Source organism: Rhinolophus sinicus, chromosome 1, assembly GCF_057876585.1.
Source record: "Rhinolophus sinicus isolate RSI-liver-muscle chromosome 1, RSI-T2T, whole genome shotgun sequence".
Lineage (NCBI taxonomy): Eukaryota > Metazoa > Chordata > Mammalia > Chiroptera > Rhinolophidae > Rhinolophus > Rhinolophus sinicus.
In genome coordinates, this window is record NC_142501.1 from 122645915 (window position 1) to 122673288 (window position 27374).

The 27374-nt window shown below is 36.4% G+C and overlaps 1 long non-coding RNA gene and 1 other non-coding gene across 3 annotated transcripts in view; both read right to left on the minus strand.

The window, feature by feature from the left end:
* LOC141568443 (uncharacterized) overlaps positions 1 to 27067 on the minus strand; it is a 177981-nt gene extending 150914 nt beyond the window's left edge. The window contains exons 1-2 of one of the 2 annotated variants that reach the window (XR_012491567.2): positions 26355 to 27067; positions 25382 to 25476 (exon numbers count right to left, since the gene is read on the minus strand). This is a non-coding gene — a long non-coding RNA (uncharacterized LOC141568443). Of the gene's footprint in view, positions 1 to 25381; positions 25477 to 26081; positions 26320 to 26354 lie in introns of those variants that run through there. The other variant, XR_016022034.1, reaches the window with a different exon arrangement.
* On the minus strand, positions 26552 to 26625 carry TRNAN-GUU (transfer RNA asparagine (anticodon GUU)). Its single transcript has one exon. It is a non-coding gene; the product is annotated as a tRNA-Asn (tRNA).
* Positions 27068 to 27374: the final 307 nt, after the last annotated feature.

The following is a 27374-nucleotide window of genomic DNA, read 5'->3' on the forward strand; positions in this document are numbered from 1 at the left end:
TGTATGTCCTAATAGAGTATCAGTGTCCACATTTCACAACGTACCTCACCCTATTTAAAATGGTGATGTTCGCAACCTAGGATGAGAGGCAATTTTCTCTGTCTTAATATGGATTTTAGCCTAAGGAGATTTTGTAAAAGATAAATTACTCTTGAAAATAATGCGTCTTCAAGGAGTAACTCTGCTGAAACACAGGGCACACAGGGCAGTGTCAAATGCTTTCAAAGAGTACAGATAACAACTTTTGACCCTCCAGAGATTCCCTTAATCCAATGGCACAGTTAAGGCGACATTAGGGCTTATTTTAAAGTTTTACCACTCTATTTATAAGAATGGTAGGTAAGAGAGAAAAACAATCAAAACTGATCTTTATCCAATACCATAATCAATGATAAATGATGCTAACTGGATAGGTATTTGGATTTACGTATTTTTTGAGGCTGAGTCTAAAATCATATTAGGCAACACAGCCTAAGACTTTCAAGAGGGCTCCAATGTTGGCTGTAGGAACTTTCCAGTTGATTAGATCTGATGTGTCCAACTAATCCTTGATATACTTATAGCTAATAGAGAAAAATGAGACTTTGGGGCTATCTGGTATCCTTCACACTTGTAGTCTTTATTCTTTAAGTCATTCACCGTTGTTCTTTGCCCTTCATGGCACTTGTAATCAAATAGAAAGAGAAACATTAACCACATAAACACATAGTAAATATATGTTTACTAATCCCAGTAAGTGTTCTGATAGGGTTAGAACTGGGCACCTGAGAGAGAATGAGGGATGGATGGATCAGAGAAAGTGTCTCAAAGGAAGCAGGAGTTTTGAAGTAGGAGTTAGCCAGGAAAAGAGGGTCAGCATTTCACAGTAAGACAGAATCTCAAGTTAGGGTAACTGTAATAATTACATTGAAATTACATGACCCTAATATTCACATGCCATTGGACCTAGAGGTGTAACATAAAAATATTATAGATTATCTAACAATATGTGAAAATGTCACACATTAATTTTAAATAGCAATTTGTAATACTATGGTTATAAACTATTTGGCTCGAGGCAATATATTTCCATGTCTTATGAAATTATTAACTCTCATTAAACACTAATGATCCTTACTGTGAAGATTAGAGCTAATTAACTACTCTTTTCACCTACATTAATTTATCAGTTACTCATGATGAATCCAGTAAATGTTTCTGTGTTAGCTGGCCAAGGTAAGTTTTATGGACACGTAAAAAACACCACTAAGCACGCACATAAACAAATACTTCAAAAAATAAACATCACCATCATTAGCCAATAAAGTTGGAAAACAAATGGACAACAGAGCTAAACTTAATGATATATTAAATAGTCATCCACATCAGTTAAGTGACCAAACATGTTGTTTCCATAGTAACAGTCGCTGGTGTAACAGGACCATGCCTCATCATCATTTCAAAATCAGAAGTAGGTAAGTGAAAACAACTGAAATCTTTAGCAGGCTGAATGCCTTGACTTAAATACTAACAACAGGTAGACTCCTCTTGAAGATTTTTTTAGAAATAGGAAGATTTCAAGCAAAGAAAACCAACAATGGCACCAAGTTATTATTGCATAAGTAAAGAGGGAAATTTCATTGGTTCCCAAAGTGTAATCCAGCATCATCAGCATCACCTTGGAACTTGGTAGAAATGCAAGTTATGGGGTCTCCATCTTGGCTATTGAATCTGGAAGGCTCGAGGGAAGGCCCTGCAATCTGTGTTCTAAGCAGGTGATTCTGATGCGTGCTGAAGAAGGTTTTCTCAAACCTCACTGATTTTAAAATAAAACCAGACTTAAAAGTTCACTTTAATTTTGTTGCAGTTTCCTAAAAGTTATTTTCTCTAATTTCATTCAATTTGGAACAAGTTGAAGCCATGCAATAGTATATCATTTATAGCCACCAACTCAAGAATTTACCAATAAACTTCAATTGTTAAACTTTGAAAAGGTTGAATGAACTTTGACCTTTGGATATTTTGAATATATTGCAGATTTAAAATTCTGAGGATTACATGGAGTTTTTGCTATCATAAATAATGGTTTTAGTTTGTACAACTTAAATTTCATGGTAAATAAAAAATACGACATTTATACAAGAAATGTACTATATTTTAATTTGCAAACGTTTATATATGTTAATATATCTCACATAGCATGCCTTAAAATTAATAGTTGCCTCTTTTTAGGAGAGCCTGTTATAGAGCACATAGTATCAAATTCTATATATACTCTGTTTTTTGGGGTATGATAAAGTTTAATTGATAAATTAGGCAGAGTAAGAGGTTAACAACAATAACTAATGATAAAATAGAACAATTATAACAGTAAATTGTAATAAAAGATATGTGAATGTGGTCCCTCTCTGTCTCTCAAAAGATCTTATTATATTGTACTTACCTTTTCATTTGAAAGAAGCACTTTACCGCTTCTCTGTGGCATGTCCAAACTGTCAGCATCACTACTCTTATGCTTTGGGGCCATTTTAAATAAAACACGGGTGACTTGGACACCAGCACTTCGATACCCTAATAGTTCATCTGATAACCAAGCCAGCTAAGAAGTGACTAATGGTCGGAGAGCGTCTAATAGTGTGGAGACGCCCCAAAAAGAGATGATTCACGTCCGGGCGGGATGGTGAGAGATTTCATCATAATACTCAGAACAGCCATGCAATTTAACTCATGTATGTTTGTTTCTGGAATTTTTCCATTTACTATTTTCAGACAGTGATTGACTCGGGTAACTGAAAGCATGACCGTGGATGAGGGAGGCCTTATACTGAATGCCTCCTCACTGAGCACAGTCTGATTTCCTGCAGGAAGATTTTGTCTAACCTTTCCTCTACTCCACAAACTGCATTTTTAAAGGTTTCCCAATGCTGTCAGCAGTCAATTAAATAAACACCAAAAAAATTTAAATTAAACCTAAGTGTGATAAATTGAAAGGAACATCTTAGAGCAGATGTTGCTCTAATGCCAGAGGCAGTTCTATGAGGAAGCATATCAAGTACAGTGTTTTGAGACACTGGAAATTAGTATCACAACCAATCAACCAAGTAACATAAGAACTCCCCACTCCACTGGGGGAGATGGATTGAGACAGACTGACAGGGCAGCAAGGTATTGAGCCATATTAATTCCAGAAGAGTTTGATGAACAAAATGAAGGAATAAGAGTTGGTTTTTCCTATTCTTCCTATTACGAAAGTCTCAAGGAGTCTCCAGAAAGAACAAGGAGCTACAGTGTTATTGACACACCTCACGTAACTATATTAGGGGTTACAACTGCTTCCTGGTAAAGGCCTGGAGATAAAGCTTGCTTTTCCTGGTAAAAGCAAGGAAAAAGTTCCCACTTGGTATACATGTAATGACACTCTTTTTTCTATATATGCTACTCTAAGTTTAGGGAATACATTTCCTTAAAGTGAAGATAATTTAGAATTGAACTGAACTCTGAACTGTATAGTTTTCTCATTAGATTAATAGAAATACCACTATCTATCTTCCTTTACAATGTTGAGAAAAATAAATGATGCCTGGCACCTGGTAAGAGCCCCAGCAGGGTGCGTATGTGTCATCCTAACCAAGATCACGAGCGAATGAACCATATCACCTTTGCCATCATGCCTTTTGATATTTTATTTACAAAACTTGACAATACTGATATTACATAAATCGTTCAGAATCCAAACTCAACATTAGTCCTGAACCTAAATTGCATTTTAATCTCTCTCCACTATAGACAGACTAAAACTAAAACACCTTGAACACAGCTCTTTTTCATCCATGGCACAGTTTCAGAAATTTCTCCAAAAAAAAATTGGAGAAATTTCTCCCCAAAAAACAATAATTTTTAAATTCAGGAAAATCAACTCCTGACACAATTAGATTTTTCCTATTAATTACCAGATAATTTTAGACGTGAAAGTGAAATGATCTAGACCACACACTCCTGGTAGAAGGCACAGAATGATTCAGAGGTAAAGCCACTCTGTAAGTCAGCTCAGGGCTGGCCGGGCACAGGTTTGACCACATGCCAGGCTATCTTCATTATCATGGCTGCATCAAGTATAAACTACACAAAAGAGCTTCCCACTTGTCATATTAAATAGCGTACTACCAAGGATTGTGCAGGCTTTCCTTCCAACAAACACTTTTACCCAAACATTTAATCCTCTGAGTTTCTAACGAAGCAAAGTGACACGAAAAACACTAACTTAACGTATTTTAGTTGAAATATAATTTCATATAAAAGAGTTAAAAAGTCTTTTTATGTGTAAACACTACTAAGTCACTAAGTATATTCGAAGCATATAAATTATACACATTGTGTACGAATATTTACTTGAACATTCATTTGTTTTACTGAGAATTCTGAGTACTAAAGCAACTCACTGACTCAGATTCCAAAAAGACTGTCTTTTTTACCAATGACTGTTTTATTCTGCAAAAGACTTTAAAATAAATATTGTGATATTTATCCAAGGCAATAACTCCCACACTCATCTTCCAGCCTCTAAAATACCTGCCTTCCTTTTCCTAAAGTAAGTTTGCATTTGGAGAAAGAGTTTTTGATAACAGATTGTTTTTCAGGCTGGGATTTGATAAATTTATCAATTTAAGATACATTCCCAAACTGTAATTTCACAAACTGACCAGAAAATTCAATGCCATTCTAGGGACAATATGAATTCCAATTATGTTAGCATTTGCACTTTCTCCAAGTCTTTTTTTATACATAAATGAAAAGAGTTCCTTTGATTTACACTGTCTGCCTCAGCAATCAGCTTCCCTTTGTAAAGGAATCCATCACCATATGTCCTGTTACCTCTCTGAGAAAATTTTGACTTCAAAATTTATCCCATTCATAGCAGAAGCTTCAGTGTAGGATCTTTCTTGTTCTTATTTGTTTCCTTATTCTGTTTTAAACCTGTTCATTTTGCTTAAACATGAGTGAATCTACCTAAGCGTAGGAAAGGGAATAGCCAGTTATAAAACCTCTATCGTAACTATGATTATTCTACAACCATCTTCAACTTCTGGGTTCAAAAGAAAAAGATTTTCTAACTTTCTCTCATGTGTTGTTATTCTTTTTTTTTTAACAAACAAATACTGGAAAGTTACTATTTTGATTCTTATTATGATGAAGAAAATAGAACCCAGCAAAGTAAAAAATAAACAAAATTAAATAGACCAATAAAATTAAGAAAGGACTAAAGAAAAGCAATAAAGTCTAACATTTCCAAAGAAGAGTCCCTCTGAAATATTTTGCTTAGTTTCATCCTTAGTTATGTCAAAGTTCAGAACAACACAGATATTTTTAAAAACAATTTGTTTTCTTATTTTCATACTATGATGTGTTTTATGAAAAGGCAGAGAATAAAACAAAGGCATGAAAAAATAATTCCTAAAATTTCTTGTTTTAAAATTTCAGGCTTTTTTGCTGAAACTTTATAAGGAGTGTTCCTTCCCATTCTGAAATCTCACTCTGTAGAGATACCATACCACTCCCCACCATTTTGGCTTTCTTCTGGTTTATAGTACTGTATCTCAAAATAACCCCTTTATTTTGCCATTCTTTGATTTTTGTTTTCTGTTCGTAATATTTTTTACTTCTTTTTATAAAAAGTTAATTTCTTACCTACCCACCCCCACCAAACGAAGAAACCATTTTCCCTCCGCCCCATGTAGTTAGGGCATAATGCATCAACTTTCTATGATTCATTATTATAACCATAAATCTACATAGCTAAACCATACAAAGTTCTATGATATTTTTCCCCAGATATTTCTTTTTGTTGGTTCTCTCTGTATCTACCTCTGAATCATCCATCCACTCTCCAGAACAAACCTCCAATCTTCTGAGGGCGTGGGAAGAGGTAAGCTGCCCTGCTCTGTGAGGTGAGGGAGGTGATCTGGGAGTCCAAGTTGTAAAGTCTTTCAAACAATTCTCCAAACGTCAGTGCCACTTTGCAGAGGTTTTCCTGCTTCCTACAAATTCCTGCGGCTTTCAGAGAGAAATTGGCTCTCCTCCCACAGTCTTGGGTTTCAACCTCATTTAAACTGCTAAATCAGGTATCACTCATCTGCTTTCCCAATCTTTGTTGACATCTTTTGTCTGCTGTCATTTCCTTCCATTCTCTTTGTTCTTGTGGGTTTGTTCCTTTTTAATCCTTTAATACCCTTTTAGTGTGGTTTATAGAGGGAACACAAATAAATGCATCTTCCAATCTACCATGATTAACTGGAAGTATTTGTACTCATTATTTGTAAAGCATGATTTTCTATCAGTTGTTGTTTTGTTTTGTTGTTGTTGTTGTTTTTTATCATAATCACACCCATTTCTCTTTTGCCCACTCCAAGTTGTCTAGTTGTCTACAGGTAAATCTGATTAACTAATTGGAATGGATTATTTTAAAGAGGGGACAACATTCAGTTCTAAGTAAAACTGTAAAGTAGATAAAATTAATTTCCAATGTTTTTGGCCTCCCCATTCTTTTGTCATTTTCCCCACTTGATGGCACCCTTCTCCAAGATCCATTATCTTCATGTTTCCCTCTCTCTCTCTCAAATAAACCAAATCTTAGGGGCAGGAGAAAAAAAACCAAACTGAATTTATTCATACTCTGGTGTAAATGTTTAACATCATTAAAAAGTACTTCCCATGATATTAAATAAAATGAAAAATTCTAAATTAAAATTAAGGTAAACAGGAATTTCCAAAGATGTATTTTGGACACACTCTCTGGGAGTAGGAATCTGTTGGGAGAGGAATGGATTCAAGTGAAAAATGAGAGAAAAGGGGCACAGAAAATGAAATAGGACAGACTAACAGAGAAAACAGATTGGTTACAATATCTAATTCTAAAGAGGTAATTTAATATTTTTCTTCTTATATATGCAAATATGTAGAAGCCAGAGTAAAAACATTAATAAAATAAAATTTTATATACTGTAGAAACTACAGTAAGAGACATGGCATGTGAAGATACAAATATCATGAAAATTCTTTTATGTTCTGTAAACAAAATTATTAAATAAAAGTGTCCCAAATTCCATTTATATCTCCATCTAGTTAACGTTAATAAGTGACTTGACTTTTCTGGTTAATGACATCAGTAGCTAGAACACTAAGGTTTCAGATTAGGGAAATACATTTTTATGGGCTACTCTAGTGCAAATATAATGGAAAAGATGTCAGTGTTTACCAGAAAGATAGCACTGGTTTTGACATAATAAGCAAGAAACTCTAGTGACTACTAGGAATTATTATTGGACCTTTCTAGATCCATTATCTCTCAGGCAAGTGGTCAGCACAAGCACAGAAACTGAAATAGGACCCTCTTGCTTAAAAAAAATAAGAAAACAAAACAAAGCATCTATTTTGTGAATCAACCTAACTATGCATCTTAAAATATGTTTGGATTTACTTAGAGAGGAATTTTAATTTGCTCACCTACAGAATAAAGAGACTGGCTTAGATCTGTGGTTACTGATGCAAGGCTGTGAAAAAACACGCTCCTGTCATTAAATTTCCACCAACCACGGCATAGTGAGAAAATAGTGAGCTTTTTATGAACCCCACTTTACCCAATTTAAACAATTATCCTTTCTTCTGAGATTGTGTCCCATCTTGTATGAAACAGGGATGATAATGGACAGCTGTTTTTCTTTTCCTCCTCCTTTTCCCCTCCCTATTCTTATTTCTGCTTTGAATTGTTCTTACTTAGCAAAATTTAAAAGTTGACGAATTTCTATTGGTCACCAACATTTAAAAAATGAAAATACCTACTGTTCAATGATATACATCTAAAGCCTCTTTCAATATCAATGCAAATTAATTCAAAATAGTCCTCTAGTTTTTCTGGCACCAGCAGATCTCAACATAGTTCTTTTAAACCTTGGTCCTTTTTCTTATATTGTTATACTTCTGTGTTGGTCTATGTTTAAATTATGTAGGGAAAAGTGAATTATATAAAGTGCTACAAGTACTCAGTCAGCTGTGGTAATTCTAGGGTTCACCTAGGTGCCTGGCCATGGCAGACTACAGGACTCATCGTGAAGATGAAATCACACAGTAAACACACTGTCTTTGCTTTGATTGTGTTACAAATTAATGATGATATAGCATTAATGGGTTTCTAAGGTATTTTTATTCATTCTCTCCATTAAAAATAAGAAAATGTCAATTGTCCACATCAAAGAATAAGAACAATAATTACAGAAAATTACTTCAATATGTAAGTCTTCAAAATAATGATGTTAATCTTGGTTTTGTTTGTATTGTGAGGCATCTATCTATCTATCTATATAATAGATATCTCACATAGGTATTCCAGCAAGTTCTCCCTGGCTAATTACGTCAACTAATATTCACAGGGATTAGTAAATCCAGTGTCCTTGCCTGACAAGGACATGTTTTATAATTTTTTATCATAAAGATCACTTGTATTCTAAAAGTACTAGCTGAGGATTCAGAGACTTAAGCTCCTATCCTCACTCTGTGCTTCATTTTGGGTCTCTGGTCAAATGACGTCACCTCTTTGTGCTCTCAGTGTCCTGGTCTATGAATGGAGAGAATAATATCTCATTAGATCCTCATGACAATCTTGTGAGATAGATAACAGTCAGGAAAATCCTTTGAAAAATACAAAGCACTATGAAAATATTAAAAGATATGATCAAAATCAATAAATATTTACTGATTTGGGACTTCCTGAAACATGTTCTTATTTGCAACAGCATCCAAGTCAAATATCGGAAATTACTACAAATTTCAATTCATTCGTGTATATCTACTATCTTTTCTATTTTCTCTCAGAGGCTTTTATACAAAAGTCTATGCCTTTTCAGACATAGTTTAGTGGTTACCAGAGGGTAAGGGCGGAGGCGGATGGGAAATGAGGGTAAGGGGAATCAAATATATGGTGATGGAAGGAGAACTGACTCTGGGTGGTGAACACACAATGGGATTTATAGATGATGTAATACAGAATTGTACACCTGAAATCTATGTAATTTTACTAACAATTGTCACCCCAATAAATTAAAAAAGAAAAAGTCTGTGCCTTTTAAAAATGGCTCCATGAAGCAATTTCTTTACAATGGTTAATTAAGGGCTCTGTTATCTCATGAAGGCCACTGACATGTCTTCTCGGACTTTTCTGTGGAATTAATTTTCCTATATGCACTGTTCAGTTTACAGGAAGAAATAAAATAATTTCAAGGTTCATAAAACCTAGTAAACCGCTGACAGTGATTAGTTTGAAGGAGTATGAGCAACTACAAATCCATTACCAGCTGGTTGTACAGACCTCCACCAGTGAGCGGTTTTCCCAAAATTCAAATGTGAGAACTCTGTCTTAGTGTCAAAATACCTCCCCAACAGAAAAATATATATTGACAAAAAGAAAAACTACACAATTAGCAATGCTTTTGAGTGAATTTATATTTTCCTAATCACAACAGCATCTGTATACATTTGAGAATTAGCACACAGATAATAATTGGTGAGCATAGAGATCAAGGGACCTCAGCAGTTTTTGACACACTAGTAGACAACTACTGACCTACAGCTTACCCTTGCCATGTTTTTTTTGTCTTCCAGTAGACAATAATTAATTTCTCACTTAAACAAAATGTGAGAAAATAAGAAAAATTCAAACATAAATGTGGCAAGTTTCTGCCTTATTTGTTCTCTTTTTAAATCTGGGAATTGATTAGTTTTTAACTCAAATTATCTGTTAGAAAATAAATTTTTGCAATTTGAATCTTCTAAAAGTCCTAATTATTAAGCATTTGCTGTAAGAGTGGGTGTCAACAATGTCAAATTTAACAATCCTTTTTTATAACAATCTCTAATGCCCCTTTTAATAGCCTAATTTGTTTATCTATTGCAGCGAAATAAACTATCTTAAACAGCAATTTATTATCCCTCATAATTCTGTGGGTTCACTGGGCAGTTCTGCATGATGTAGTGTCATGTGGGGCTCAGGGACAGCTAAGAGGTCAAAATGGCCTCACTCACATAATTGGCAGATGGTACTGACGGCTGGATGGGAGCTCAGCTGGGCCTGTTGGCCAAGGCTTCACTTCTCTTCTAGGTGGGTCTTTCCGTGTGACTACACATGCTTTTTCATAGCATAGCAGCTGGGTTCTAAGAAGAAGTGCTCACTGGAGCAAAGGTAGAAGCTGCAAACCTCGTAAAGCCAAGCCCCTCAAAGTTACACAGCATCACTTTTGCTGCATCCTATTGGTTTCAATAGGTCAGAGGGCCAGCCCAAATTCAAGGAAAGAGGAAACAGATGCCACCTAGTGATGCTGGAGTGGCAAGGTCTTATTGAAAAGGAACTTGAAGGATGAGAGAGATCGTTGTGGCCATCTTTGGAAACATAATCTATCACATATCCTCAAATGAAATTCTTACATAATACAATCTAACTACATACACAATGTTTTACAAATGAAAATAGCATCTCAACAATAATTTAGCAGAGAATAAAAGAAAAATAATTTATAAAACATGTATTTCAATATGTAAATGCTAAGATTTGACTACACCAAAAGACCTAGTAAAGTAGCTTTTGTTGACTTAAAGATTAAGTTTTGATTTAAGGAAAAATAATAAGTCATTCCATGAAAGAGATTATACCAAAATGAGCAGAAATACAAGAGGACACTGGAACAAAAAAGATAGTGATAGGATAAGTAATAACACATCAGATTTATTTGTATATAATAAGAAAAAATAATCAAGACAAATTAGAGAGGAAATAAAATAGTCTCAAAAATGATCTGGGCATTATCCGTAAAGTATGAAATAAAAATAATTCCCTAAGTGACTACTAAAAGCATGTCAATTGTTTGAAAATTCTATCACACATCAACACATATATTCAGGCTCCAGTACTTAAGACTTAGGAGATCACATTTTTCAATACCGTAGAGAATATTGGATGGATTTTTAAGAAGTAAACATAAGAGACTGTAGAGAATTGTATGGTACATGTAAGGGACACATCAGAGCAAGACTGAAAAACTATACACAATCCTCAAAGAAATAAGTTTACTACGTGGTTTTTCACATCATTAATTCCTTACTACACTACAAAAAATTAAATATACAGAACGGCAATAATATCTTTTCAAGTAACATTTATTAAAATTTAGTGATTCCTGCATTTCATGTGCCTCAAATCTGGTAAACTGATTCTCAGATCTCCTTAATTATACAATGCAATTGATGTCCTTGCTTTTGCAGTAACTGCATGACTGACTGCACTAATATCCCTTTTTTAAATTATTTTTTTCAATTACAGTTGACATTCAATATAATTTTATTAGTTTCGGGTGTACAGTATAGTTGTTAGATATTTCATAATTTATGCAGTGGTCCCCCCCATTAGTCTCGTACCCACCTAATACCCTTTCAACAAACTATACAGCAGAGCGGGGAAGAGGGGAGTGGACAGTGGCTAGGGTGAGGGGAGTGAGTTACTCTCTTTGAGCACAAAATTTGAAGGGCTCCTTAAATTCAAACTCAGTAATCAAGATAAACAATACTTTAATGCAATCTTTTTAAAACATCAATTAATGCCAAAAAAATCTATGAATAAGGTAACAAAACTTTAAATGAAGGTAGGATCTACAGTGTAAGATTTCAGTAATTCTGACACAATATCTTTGTGTCATTTAAGCTTCCCTCTCCATAGTGACTTTCTCCTAAATCATGAGCCTTTCGTGTAGCTTCTTACAAAACTTTTCAGTATTACTCTAGGCTGAAGGGCTACTGATTTACACTTGTATTAAAGTACTACTGACACATTTGTAGTAGGATATTATTCAGTGCATATTTTTAAACTCTAGCAGGATGCAGGAAAATTTTTCATCGTGCAGAACTGAATCAAGCTTGGCACCATCCTCTAAGTGCCAGGGGTACTCCATATATCAAATCATTGTGTCAACAACAAATTCCCCACTTGTGTCCAAACTCTCGGGCAATGCAGGGGCTGCCCTAAGTGAGAACTGCTAGAGGAGATAACATGAAAATGTTAGTGAATCACATGAGCACAGGCTGTGTGAGCGTCTTTTGAAAACTGTCTTGGATACACATCTAAGGTTGATCTGAACTTTAATTAAGTCACACTTAAAGGCTCTCTAGGGTTTTTAAAAATTAAAGTGTTTTTAGGATATAATACTGCATGTCCTGCTTTACAGACTAGGCAATGTATGATAAAAGCTCAAAGCTGAAGCAACCACAATGCCGATCACAATACTCTATCTAAAGTTGCACTGGAAGATACATAACGACCATAGTATAGCTCAGTTTTTTCTTTTGTCTAGCCACTTCATGCAAGTAAGGGTTACCATGTTTTATTTAATCACGTCTTTAACCTTTTCGTTCCAAATTTAGGCTTTTTTATTTTGTAGTAGGTCATGCATCTCAATAAATTATTTCCTTTGCATTAATTCAAATTAATAATCAACTTTTTATTCCCCCAAATCCATTTGTAGGGGAGGAAGGTAAGATTTATAAGCAGGAATATCCAAAATTCCATACATTAAAAAAAAATCTTAAAACTTCATGGATTTTGTTGTGGTTGCCAATTCTGAAAGCATGTATAAATTACAGAGCTGTTTTGTTTTGTTTTGTTTTGTTTTGTTTTGTTTTGTTTTGTTTAGGCAATAGCAACATCTAATAAGTCAGATGAACTGAAAACAATTTCTGGTGCATCTGTGAGTTTTTCCCTCCACCTCAACAGTGTGTTAATTAATGCCACTTAAAGGTACATGCATTTGACCATGTCACTTCTTAACCCTATGTCCCATATATTTAGTTAATCATACATTTAACTTAACTAACCGTTATAGTCATAACAGTCTGAGCATTCTTTATTGTGAATAGATGTCTTAGATGATGGAAATGGAGAATCTTTACTAAAAACATCCCTGTATTCTTGATTATTTGGATAATTAAAAATTAGGTTGGTGTTCCCAATGGCATCAACCGTAATGTGTTGCATACTTATAGAGCACTCAGTAGGTTCCTTTGGGTACTAAAGGATTTTGTGAGTTTTCCAAACTTGTTCCAGCCACAAAGAAGACAGTTAATTTAATTAACTACTAAATACTTAAATTGTACATTTTTCTACTGTCCTACAATATCTTACATTAGAATTCAAAGATATTAAAGAGTAAAGTAGAAATAATAAATCACTTGCCTTTTTAAGTTCCTAAGACATGCAGTTTTCAAATGGCTTATAAAAATTCTGATCCCTCACAATATAGTCAATAATATTGTAATGACTATGTATGTTGTCAAATGGGTACTAGACTAGTCAGGGAGATCACTCATGAGGTACATAAATGTCTAATCACTATGTTGCACACCTAAAGCTAATACAATATTGTAGGTCAACTGTAATTGAAAAATAAAACGTTAAAAATAGAAAAAAAATGATAAAAAATACAAAATCTGATCCCTTATCTTATGAAACACTGCAGCAGTAGGAGATATATATATACCAAGTACACTTTCCAGTTTTTTCTTTTCTTTCTTTCCTTTTTTTTTTTTTTGTAAATAGAATAAATCCCAAGTGAGATTTTTTCAAAAGTTACTGATTATTTATGGTTATTTCATTAGAAAGTTTCATCATAGATTATTTCATTAGGAAGTTTCCTTCCCATTTCAGCGATCTATTTTTGGCATAAGAATCTAGACCAAATACAAGGTTTTTTGAATAATTTCTGGAATAAAAACTGTTAGGAATCTCTACAAATATATTCTGAGTTCAGAGCATTAAAATGATATTAAAAACCCAATCCATAATACAAAGTATGTTATTATGTGCTCCAGCAGAAATATATATCTCTAAGGAAAATGTACAGGTCTGCAGCCTTCATTCTGCAGTAAGGGCAAAATTATGTTCCATCTGAAGCATGAAGTTTGGTGAGTAACAAATTCACTTAGCTGTGTTCTCAATGAATATAGTCCTTATTAGTCATCACTAACAAACATTTATAAATTACCTACAAAATACAGTTTTTTCCCTCAAGAAGTTTAAGGTGCAGGAAAAAAATATTATAGAAGAGGATATAAAACTATTGCTATTTGCATAAAGTGTGAACATTTGTATAAAACTTCAAAAATGGAAAACTAGAAAATTTAAAAAAATGTCTTCTTGCATTCCTACAGGCGTTCAATGGCATATTACAAATACACAATAATGAGGCATCATCCACAACAGCAACAAAGACATACCTGTGAAAACAGGTCAACTGGCTGGGAAACTAAGGCAGCCTCAGACTCTTTGACTTGCATGGGTTCCTCCCAAGATCCAGTACCTAACATTATATTTGTAATTTTGTATAATTTTTCTTAAAGAAAGGCTCCAAAACTGCATAAGCTGCATTCCACAAAACCTGGATCTGCCCCAGTGAGGAAAAAAACAATATGTGATTTCCATAACTGAGTATGACACTTGGCTGAGATATTTCAAAGCATTATAACCAGAGAGATGATATATCATGTTTCTGGATGACAAAACTCAATACTATTAAAATGTCAAGTCTCTCAAATTGAGTGATAAATACAAGTGCAATAAATATTTCAACAGTATTTAGAAAGCATAACAAAACTTTGGGAAAGTCTGGGAAACATCTGGAAATAAATAAGAATCACTAAGAAATTTTTGAAAATGATGATTAATTGAATGTGAGATACAGTATTGATGGGAAAATGGCTTTTTCAGATACAAAATGTATTATAAACCTTCAACAATTTAAACAACGTGGTACTGGTATAGGAATAGACATTGAACAAAACAGGTCTTAGTACATGTAAAACATTAGTAAATGATAAAAGAGGGACACAAATTCAATAGAAGAATGAAGAAGTGCTAAGAAAATGGTAATGATACAACTGGTTGGCTCTTTGGGAGTGAAAATCCACAAAGATCTTAATCTCACACCATTCACTCAAATAAATTAAGTAGATAAAGTAATGAAATATGTTTGAAAATCAAATTATGAAAAAATATAAGAAAATAAATACGAATATTTACCAAACTCTACAGAGGAATGGTTTTTTTAAGCTTAGAAACAATGAAATAAATTACAAAATAAAATGTTGACAGAACTGACAATATAAAAACTAAAAATATTCACACACACAAAACTGATTACTCAAATTAAAGGCAAGAAATGTATGGAGATAAAATACTTTCTGCAACTATGCAAGATTAATATTGACTTTATATAAAGAGCTCATACAAATCTATAAGAAAAGGATCAGGACCCCAGTAGATAAATATGCAAAATTCATACACAGTCTGGCAGTTCCTCAAAAGTTTAAGCATGGAGTTATGATATGACCCAGCAATTACACTCCTGGGTATTTACCCAAGAGAAATAAGAATATATGTCCACACAAAAACATTAATGTTCAAAGCATTATTCATGATAGTCAAAAAAGTGTAAATAACCCAAATAACCATCAACTAAAAAATTTATAAATAAAATGTGTTATATACATACAATGGAATATTACTGGGCAATAGTAAAGAATGAAATACTGATACATGCTACCACATGGTTGAAGCTTGAAAAATGTATGCTGAGAGAAAGAAGCACTTACCAAAGACTATATATTGTGTGATTAAATGAAATATCATGTTCTACGAAATATTCATATGGTTCTATGACCTATCCATAATAATCAGACATATAGAGACAGAAAGCAGAGATTAGTGGTTGCCTAGGTCTGAGGGGGTTGGAGGGAAGTGCGAAGTGACTCCTATTGGGTATGAGATTCCTTTTTGGGGTGATGAAAATGTTCTAAAATCAACTTTGGTGACGGTTGCATAACTCTGTGAATATACTAAAAATCACTGAACTCTACACTATAACTGAGTGAACTGTATGGTATGTGAATTATATTAATATACAATACTGTATATTCTATATGCAATACATAGTATATCACTATACTATATATTATAGCTTTACAATATTATAAACAGCTTTATTATAACAATGCTGTCATTTTTTTAAAGCAAGCCAGTCAAATGACAGAAGAGAAAGCAAGTTAACCAACATGAGGAAATCATCAACATCCCTAGTAATCAAAGAAACACAAATCAAAGCAATAAGGAGATACTATTTTTACCAATCAAAATAGTAGGGTGACAGCTTTTAAATGATAATTCTCACTGATGCAGAAGTATGGCAAAACAGATATTCTTATGTATTGTAGGTGGGGAAAAGTATATACTTTGACTTTCTTTGTCTTTATATACTGCATACCATATATTTCATTACATAAAAATATATTTGTCAGATTTGATTACATTTAGTTATGTTATATCTTCCTTGGTATATGTGAGACAAATAGAAACAAATATTTAATGGGAAACAAAGAAAACTTTAATAAATTACAAAAGTAGACATTATACTGACCATTTAGTCTGACTACAGTGATATAACCATAAATTAATAAAACTAATTTTGAAAAATCAACCACTTGGAAAAAATTTCAACCTCTTCTAAATAACTTTTAAGTCCAAAGGCAAATGATAATTACAGATTATCTACAAAAAAAAATAAAATAAAAAGGAGAATGCTTCTCTGTTTGCTAAGTGTAGAGATAAATCATTTCATTATTAAAAATAAAAACAAATGAACCAAGCATGTAACTGAAAAAGAAAAGAAAAAGAGCAAAAGCAGCAATGACTTCAGGAAGACAGGAAGAAATAATAAATGAAAAAGGGGAAATAAAAAAAAAATTAAAAATCCCTAGACTAGTGCAATGGATGCTGTACCCCCCCACACCTCTTCAGGACCCCTTAAGATCCAAGGAAGTAATGCCTGCTACCGACTCACAGATGAATCCATTACACTCTGCCAAAGGAAGTTGCCCCACATAAGTTTACGCCCCTTCATCACGGGCAGCCCGCACCCCGTGACTGGTCAATGCAAGGCTCTAAAGGCCCAGTCCCCATGCCCTGACCTGGCACATCTCTGAAAGGCTATTTCAGCCTCCATGCCCCCCATGGAATCAGTTGAGGCTGCTAGTGCAACTGCCCTATAGTTCAACTTCTCCTTTTACCCAAAAGTATTTCCCTTGCTCCCTCAAAGGAGTTATCCTGAGACCACCACTCAGTAAATCACTAAGGTCACCAATCTGCAACAGCTAGTGCTGAAAGAGGTCCTAGGAAGCAGGCTTTAAAATGAGATTTTGGGGCTGGATCACCCACCAGCCGGCTAGCACTGAAGACCCTCGCTGATGGAAGATGGAGCATGGATAGCCTCTGGCATGAGGTAGTGGTGAAATTATTAAAATGTTCACAGTGTGAATGGGGTGGATACTGGTGAGGGGGAATGCGCTGGCAAGCGCGGTTATCTTGGGAGTTTGAAACATAAAATACCAACTACAAGGATTATGAAATTGGCTGTTGCTAAGGACAATAGGTGAACTAGAGAAAGACAATAAAAGGCTGAGGTTAATTAATTACTCATTAAGGGTGAGCAGGAAAGTCACACAGCCTCTTTGGCACCACATAAAGAGACTCTCATCTCTTTTGAGTGGAGACTAGAAAAGGCTGAGGGTCAAGTCCAGGACTCAATTACTGTAAGAATAACAGAGCTTCAGAAGAGGTTAAATTCTCAAGCGAGGCCTGTCTACCCAAGCATAGGGCCCGCTGGGAAGGAGTCAACCCTCAGGCATGGGATGGGGACCTCCTGACTTCCCCCACTCTCCCCAGCCTCTGGGCCGGCATTAGTGATCCACTTCACCCTGTGAAAGAGCAGCTTGAAGACAAGGCAGAGTCCTCTGCCTTGGAAGACCACAGGTCTCCCCCTCATTCCCACACTCACCTCCCCTCCTGGCCATCAGATAAATAAGGGGTAAGTCACAACGTAACCCAGCCTGCCGAGGGAGAGAACAGAGTGTGCCCCAAAACGGAGCCACAGAACTAAACTAACATGCACCAGCAGAAGCCGAGAGAGTACCTTTGGGACAGATTCTGAGAGTGTTGGATCAAAGTGGGAAATAAAGCTAGATAAAGGAAAGTTGATCAATATGGAGAACAATCGTGTGACACAGGCTTTAACCTGACAAGCACCCTGGGAGATGATACTAACACTGCCAGGACAGTCCTTGGAAGCATGTACAAAACATGGCTACGTTAGGTGCAGAGTGGATGCCAGGACTGCCACAGCAGACAGGAAAACACAGGTTAAAAACAATGCTCTAGAGTGGGTGTGCTATGTCAGGCCACAAAACTCACCAGCCAACAATGTTCTGTGGCCACGCTGTTTAATAACTAGGGAAAGAGCCCAGAGGCCACACTGTTTAATAACTAGGGAAAGCACTGGGATGAGAGGCACCAACGTCAGGTCAAGGTGAAGGTCAGTGTGGCTTGGACTGGGGATGCTCCTACAGAACTGGGCTCCTGACAGTGATCGGGATGACAGAGTCCGGAAGTAACAAAGGGCAGGTTGTGGGCAATTCTTGCAGTGACAGGCAAGGGAGTGTCTGACCCACTGAGATAGGAGATGATTAATAGAACACAGCATCCTTAGGGGAAAGATGGATGAACAGCCAATAAGCATATTGCTCAAACTATACAATCAAAAGAAATCCAGGCTGGATCTTCCAGAGACTGAGAGCAGTCACCACAATCAAAAATTCACATATTCTGCTTAGTTTCTGGATCTGAGCCATTACTCAGGCTGGGAACCCACTGTCTGAAGGGTGGGTTGAGTCCCAGGAGAAAGAATCCTGTCACACATGGCAAGCATGCATGACAAGGGTTCTCCAAGTCTTTCCTCCAAAGGGACATGGCGCCATTTCCTCCGGTACGCTGGGGAAAGAAGAGCTCCTGGACATTTCAAGGACACAGGGTCTGAATTAATATTGATACACAAGGGCCTAAATTGTCATTATGCTTCCCCCTGCCCATGTCATCCCCATCAGAGTGGGCACTTTCACGATCCAAGGTAACAACTGGCGTCCTAGTTTCATGGATCAGCCATCAGTGCCGAACGCATAAATGTATAATTGGAATAGATACACTCGGTACTTGGCAGAAAGCCCCACACTGACTCCTTGGCCTGTGGGGCATGAGCTACCCTGGTGGGAAAGGCCAAATGGAAACTCGGAAACTGCTTCCTCCTGCCCCCAGCCTGCTAAATAAAAACAGTATATGTCACAAGGCGAATGGCAGAGATTTCTGCCACCCTCAGAGAACCGAAGGATCCTTATCGTGTCTCCGTTTGAGTCACTGGCCTTACTTTTATAAAACCAGACGGCTCCTGGAGGATGACAGTGGACTACCACAAATTCTATCAAGTAGTGCCCCCAATTGTATAGCTGGTCCTCAAATAACACTGTTTCGTCCAACATGGTTTCATTATAACATTGATGAGATGCTGTAGGAACTTAACTCTTATATGTATCGATTAGACTACGGTAAACTTGGTTTCGTTATACATGGTTTAAAGTCACAGAACCGAACAACAGTAGTAAGTGAGGACTTACTGCACCTTAATTAACACCATGTCAGGTGCGTGGTATGTGATCACCCCACCAGGAAGGAGGGGCAGAAGCAGTTTGCATTTATGTGGGACAGACACAAGTCTACATCTGCAGTCTAATTCCGGGGCCGTGTGAATTCTCTCACCCCTAGTTATAATATGGACTGAAGGGGACTGGGCGGCCTGGATGGTCTACAGAACATCACAGTGGTCCATATACTGATGACATCATGGCAGACCATATAGGCATGAAGGCAAAGTATATTGGAGGCCTTGGTAAGACACACACAGTCCAGAGAACAGGAACGAATCCCAGACATTCAGGGGCCACCATGACAAGGAACTTATGAGGAACTGTGGTCTGGAGTACCCGCTTCCAAAAGTAACTGGCAAAGTGCTGAGTCTCATACTTCCCACCACTAAGAAAAGAGCAAAATGCTTGCTAGGGCTCTTCACACTCAAGACCATTGCTTCAAACCATTTATCAGGTAACATAAAAGGCTGCCAGTTCTGAGTAGAACCCAGAGCAGGAAAGGGCACTGCTCTTTCTGTAATTCTGGGCTGCACTGCCAGCAGCCCTTCTCCTTGAGCCACACAACTCGACATACCCAGTAGTATCAGATGTGTCTTTGGTGGGAAAAGATGCCTTGCAGAGTTGATGGCAATCCCTAAACTGAGAATCACAGTATAGACCCCTAGGGTTCTGGAATAAGGCCATGCCATCTGCAGCAAATAGTTACACACTATTCACATCTTTGAACATGCTCCTGGACTCTGCCAATAGAGTGCCTGACCACAGGTCATCGAGTGATTGTGAGACCAGCAATGCCCATTCTGAGCTAATTCCTACAATGTCATGAGGTTTTGCAGGCCCAGCAGCAATGTATTGTAAGATGGAAATGATACATATGGGTCAGGGTCAAAGGAGGTAAATAAACCACATGATCAAGTGGCCTAAACCCCAGTGTTGCCCCGTGCCTCTCCCTCAGCCAACATCTAGACCAAACTGCGGAGTGGGAGGAAAAAGGCTTAATGAATATAGTCACAACTGGGTCAGTTCAGTATGTGGGTGCAAACCAAAAATGGATAGCAATTACACTATTGCCCTACTCAAGAGTGACCCTGAAAGGCAGCAGTGAGGGCAAAGCCTTCCAATGGGCAGAGTTTCAGGTGGTATCTCTGCATGGAGAGAGAAATAGGCCAAGGTAAGAATATACACAGAATCATGGCAGTGGTGAGGGTCTTGGCTGGTTAGTATGGGGCTGTGAAAGTAAGAGATAGGAAGATTGGTGTGGAAGTAAGCCCTCACAGAAGACGACAAATGATTCTGCAACCACCTTAACGTATGTGTCTCTATTCTTATCAGCAGGTGGAGTTGGCATCCCCTCCTTGTGAATCTGGGCACAGCTTATAATTGCTTCGACCAATAGGATGCAGAGGAAGTAACATTCAGAGATTTCTGTGCCCGGGCACTAAGAAAGCATAGCATCTTCCACTCCCTCTCCCTTGGAGCTCTGAGCTCCCACTTAAAGAAAACCAGGCTATCCTGCTAAAGAGAGAAGCCCTGTTTAGAGGCCCTGAAGGATGAGGTATCACGTAGAGAACGAGGCCACGTGGAGGAGTACTGAGGTGCCATCTAGTCCCAGCCCCAATCTGACTCCAACCACATCAGAGACTCCAAGTAACACCAGTAAAGGCAATGCTTAGCTGAGCCCCAGTCAATTCATGGAATCAAGAAACATAATAAAAACGGTTGTTTTTTCAGCCACTGAGTTTTATAGTGGTTTATTATAAAATAGTAGATAACTAAAAAAACTAAAACCTGGAATCTGAAAAATGATGTCTGCCTTAACAAGAAACTAAAACATGTGACATTAGCTTTGGGACCAGGTGGTAGACAGAAGATGGCGCTCCTGAAAGAGACCATTAGGGAAGACTTGAGAGACAGCGATGAATTTGCTTTTGGAGACTGAAGGAAAGGGGACCTGAGTAATACTATGTAGGAACTGTATGTGGTACAAACACACGCACAGCACCATGGTGAAACTTAGGAAGGCGGGAAATAGAAAAGGTACCTAAGGAACTCCAGGGTCTGGCGGAGGATATTTATAGGCAAACTGTTGAAAGTGCCAACTGTTTTTGTTTTGTTTTTGTTTTTAGCTGCCTGTGAAAAAGTACATGAAGAATAAGATAAGAGAAGAAAAGGAAGTATACAGTTTTCAAGCAGAATTTAGAGGAAATATAAAGGAACAAGGATTTATTGGGTTTAAAAGCAATGTTGTTCCTCCAGATGACAAAAGCCTTTCAAGGTAAGAAACAGACTGGGGGTGGGGGGGATCAAATCCAGTACACTGAAATTAAAACATGTCTTAGTATAAAGTTCAGATCAAGGGTGGGGATGGTAAGACACTTTGTTGAAAGCTCAAGAAGATTTTAAGCGATGGACCTAGAGCCATTCAGCTGACCAAAAATCCTGTATAAATCCTAAGGGCGTGCCTCATATAACCTCTCAACTAGCCACCAGGGCTTCTAAGATCATAAGGAAGTTGGCCCAGAGCAGCTTCACAACCCTGTTTCAGAAAGAAGTGTAGGTATGGCTTTTACCAAATGGTCTAATTACAATTTGAAGCAAACACAATGCGTGTTTTTAAGGGAATTGAATCCATTTGGACAGAAAGGGATAGAGACAGTTCATAATGCCAATCTAGTGCCTATGTAATGGTGACACACCCCAGATGTAATTTACATTCTGATTACAAATGAAATTTAGCATCTTTTCATATGTTTATTGGCCTCTTAGATTTCCTGTTTACATCTACTGCTCAGTTTTCTATTAGGTATTTCCCTTCTTTCTCTTCCTCTTTCTATTCCTATTTCTCTTCCTCTTCTTTTTCTTTTTAAAAAACAATTTATATATGATCACAGTGTTGGTTTTTTGAATTACAATTCTTGGCTTGCCATTTCATCCCTTTAATAGTGTCTTTTGATGAATGTAATCTCTTGATTTTGATGTAATCAAACTCATCAATCTTTACCTTTGTGATGAGTGTGGTTATACAGATATGTATTATTATAACCTTAGGCATACACTACTTTAATAATAACAACAAAAAAATTTGTTTGAAAAAAGGAAGTAAAACTTTGCTCTAGATTCTTATCTGCTGACCTTTCTAGGATGCCTTTCCTCAATGGTATTAAAAACTGGACTTTTCACAACTTTACATGTAGGTTTTTTTCATACAGATCTAGATTTTCCTTTACAGTTATTTATAGTTTTGAAATCACAGGACACTATTTTCTTCCAGTAGAGAACTTATAATTCTTAAGATTTTAGAATATATTATTTGGGGGGCTATTGAGTAATCTTGTCTTACTGCATCTTTTAATCTCAAATCTCATCTTGGTTTTAAAATTTATTTTCAAAAATAAAAATTGAATTAAATGCCACATAATTTCTAGAAGATTGTCTGTTTCATGTTTTCTAGTGGGTGAGAGTAGGAATGCTTTTTATTTGCTTACTGACAAAATCAAATACTATAAATAAATAGTAAATTTCTCATATTTTCTGACTTAATAGCACAAATTTATTCTTACCAAGCTTATCATAGGTGGTTAGGTCATAAGTGAGCAGGCATGGAAAATTGATTTTCAATTTCTATTATTTCTCCTAATCATCGTGTAAATAGTCGCCTGAAGGATTTGGTAATAAATTTATTTTTCAGTCCTGATCTATGACAACTTAAATTTTAACCTAATAATCCATGTTTACAGTTTAAAAGTTATGTTTTGGTGATTGGGAGAAGGACACCAGGGTGGTTTCTGGGCTATCGATATTGTTTTATTTATTGATCTAGGTGTTACTTACAAAGGTGTGTTTACTTTGTAAAAATTTATTCAGTTGTACTCCTAATGATTTGTGCACATTTCTGTATGTACTTATGTCTAATAGTTTCCTTTAAAATTATATTTTAAGAGTTTTCTTTAGGTTATGAATGCCTAAACTATATTTTGTAATCTAAATGCTAAACAATCAAAATTTTAATGACTTTTCTTAAAAATTTAAGCTATGAAAACTTAAATCAAAGGTATTTACTATGGTTTTACAGATATAGTTTATTCTTACATAATTCTTGTAAGTTCAACACTTATTTTCAATATGTAAAAACAGAATGTACTGGTAGTACCAAAGGGGCTCAACCTAAAAAACTTTAAAGTAAATGCTGCAGTTAATAAAATTAACATTCTTAATTATTTAAAAGGATTAAACTTCTTAAACTATTTTCTAATTAAATGTATTATATTCTACCATCAATTTATCCTTGCTCTACCGAATGTAGCTATAAGTTAAACAGTTTAGGCCTCACATCCACCAAAATTCAGAGAAATAAAGTTAAAATTCATGTCGGCATTATTCATTTTGATGCATCCTGTATGCAGAAACAGGGTGATTGTGTTTCTTTGGGCTTTTTTTTTCACCCTAAATCTTCTATCATATGACATCAGTCATATGTGTTAAAAGTGAAAACACAGACATTTTAACTATGCGGCTTCCTCCCAACCTCCAAGAACTAAAAAAAATGCTGCATTATTTAAAATATTTTAAATTATTAATTATTACAAATTATATGAATATTACCTTCTCCAATATGTTTGCAAAGCTAGGGATTGGTTCACTCTTTATTGTATAACTTCACTGAATTTTCCTCTGATTATATATATGAAGTTTAAGTGTACAACTCTTTATTAGCAATATTAGAAACATATTTATATACTCAGATGCTCAACATAGCCTTTTAAATGCCTTTCAGTCTTTAATTAATGCTGAAAATGATCTCAACATGAATTTGGCTTGGCTGATCCAAGAAACTAAGAACAAAATAATGCTCCTCAGAAATAGCATTGACTGCAACATTTATAACCAATACACATTAAAATGTTACAAAGCCAATGCATCCACAAATATTTAAGCAATATTTTCAAAATGTTTTCCACCGAGCATATGCAACAGCTATGTACAAGGAAATGTGCTAAGCATTGCCCACCTATGAACTACTTATATTAGAGGGCAATTTCGCACTCCTTGCCACAATTCCATGCTCATTTAATTCTCCCTTTTTATTTTCTGGCCTCTAAACCCTATTAAATCCCCCAATCGGGTGAAGTAGAACATATTTAGAAATTTAGGATCAAATTTAAAACTGCCACCTCGCACCTGTCAAGTGCAAACCCTGGTGCTATCTCACAAAGCTGTCCTGAAATTGGGGTCTGCATGCGCTGCAGGCTCAATTGTCAAACATCAACCTGGGGTCCAGGAATAATTAGACTCTATTGCTTGAATCTATTCCTCTTCCATATTTTGCTTGGGTTGTTCCAAACTGCCTTACTTTCTAATCTTGTCTTCTCTATAGCTATGCTATCAAATTGTATCCCAAAAACGCATTTCACATTTAGATTTCAAGTTCCCATACAGTTTTCACTTCAATAAAATCAAGCAGCACAATAACGCATAATTTAACAATGCCCTTTAGCATTCCACAAATGTTCAGTGCTTTTTTTTTTTCCTTCATGAGATTTGGAGCAAAATATTAATGAAACTTCACAAACCAATTGAAACATCACCTTTGGTTTTAAATTAACTAATCAAGTAGTTCTATTATACTTCAGAGGAAAGAATTTTTGGCTAGACCGCGTGAAGAACATGGAACCTAACTTACTGGGTTCAAATCTGTAACATGTTAGGGACAAACTGTGACTTCAGGCAAATTATTCAATTGCATAGGGCACTTCAGTTGGCTCATCTGAACAATGGCAACAATAAGACTTACCTCAAAGGCTGTTGTGAGGACCACACACATTCATCCATAAAAGCACGGCAAGTAGCAAGTACTCAATAAATGTTAGCCTTCATTAATATGTGAACCTGGGAGAAAATATAAAGAAGAGCGTAACTATATAGTTGCAGGAACAAGACATATCACTTTTCTCCACAACCATCTTCAAATTTCTGTAATCTATACCTAAAACAATAATTATTATGATGAAACTATGATTACTCCTCAAAGGAAGCATGTATTTAGAGAATAAAGTACAAGGTAACCCTTCTGAGAGAGTTGGCCTTTTGTAAAATACATGGTAATATGCTTATAAAATGTCGAAGCCAAATATGTTAGCACTTTCACCTTTCATATTTCTCATAATTTTTTTTAAGTTTAACAATCACATACACAGTTGTAAAAAAAAGTTTTCTCACTTTCTGAATAAATGGGAAATTTTGCAGGTTTATTCCATTCTCTATAAAATTCTAGCACTTTAGTAGACAAAGTAAAATATAACATAAATGTTCTTACAATAGTGTCCACACAAAGGCTTTATGATAAACATTTCTGAATTTGCCAATATACCAGGAATAGACAACGCTTAAGTTAGTAACGGGACTATATGTTTACAATGACGGGGAACAGACAAAATGTTGTACGAGTTTTAAATCAAGTTACAGCCTGAAATCCACACTCTTTAAACACCTACGTTCAGTCGACCTCTGACATTTCGGGCGTCCTGAAGCAGAGCCAGGCCCACCGGGACCGCCCTCCCCGCGTGGGACGCTCCGGGGCCGCTCGGAGCCCGAGCCCGCCGGCTCGAGCCTGGCGAGGCAGACAACGGACCGGCGAGGAGAACGAGAGCCTCTTTGAGCACGGAGCGGCCGGAATTTGGGAACTGAGGGAATGGAAGTGAAAGGAGGCATGGGATTTAAGGCGCTGGATCCACACAAGCCTCCCGCAGAGAGCAGGAAGAGCCCACCTGGCCGCCAGGAGGAGGAAGCGGTGGGCTGACGGGTCCCCGGAGAGACGGAAGCTGGAGCCGCCTGCCGTGTGGACCGCGAAGTGAGATCCGTGGTTTCTCTTCTCCTGCCCACGGAAATCAACCGCAGCGCAGCTTGGAGACCTGAACTCGAGATTTCTGCAAAACTACCGGTAACAATGCCGTAAAAAGGCTTCCGTCCCTGGGTGGGCTCGAACCACCAACCTTTCGGTTAACAGCCGAACGCGCTAACCGATTGCGCCACAGAGACTCTGATGTAGAAAAGCTCTTCAGTCATAACCTTTATGAAGAATAATAAAGGCACAATGTGACATTTTTCTATTTCCTGATTCATTTTATTAAAATCAGAAAATTTCCTTTGCCATTTCTTACCTTCTTCTATTTTCTACCTTTAAAGCATATTGGAAAACTACAAAATACAGCAAGATTGAGCAGAATTTCAGATTGCATCCTGTATTAAAGTACTTTTTTTCCCCAACTCCCGTTTAGAACGTTCTGTTTCAGGAAGATAACTATTTCTGATGTTTCCTTTTAGAGGAAAATAAAGTTTTTGATCTTATGAGTTGAGAAACTTTTCTTGTTTCAAACTCTTTGTCCAGTGCTTTGCTCTATAATCTTCATGATGTACTTGTATAACATTCCCAAGGTCATCTGAATTGTACTTGCCTTCTCTATTTTTATTTTCAGGTATTATTAAATACATATATGCAATCCCTTTCTTTGTACTAACCTATAGTGCAATTATTTGTGACTAACATTTTGTTATTGCAAAAGGGCATTAGGAAAAAAAGCTACTGTAACATTCTTATTCCCTGTGCATTGTAGTTCATTGCTAAATCCGCCCTGGATTCTCCCTGGGATTAGCCTAAAAAGCCCACATGTGTGCCATGCCACTTAAAATGCACATTTCGCAGCATATTTATAACCCACGTTGAGGAAAGAGAAGTTAAAGAAGAAAAAAGTATGATTTGTGACTTAACTCCTAAAAATCCCTAGCAC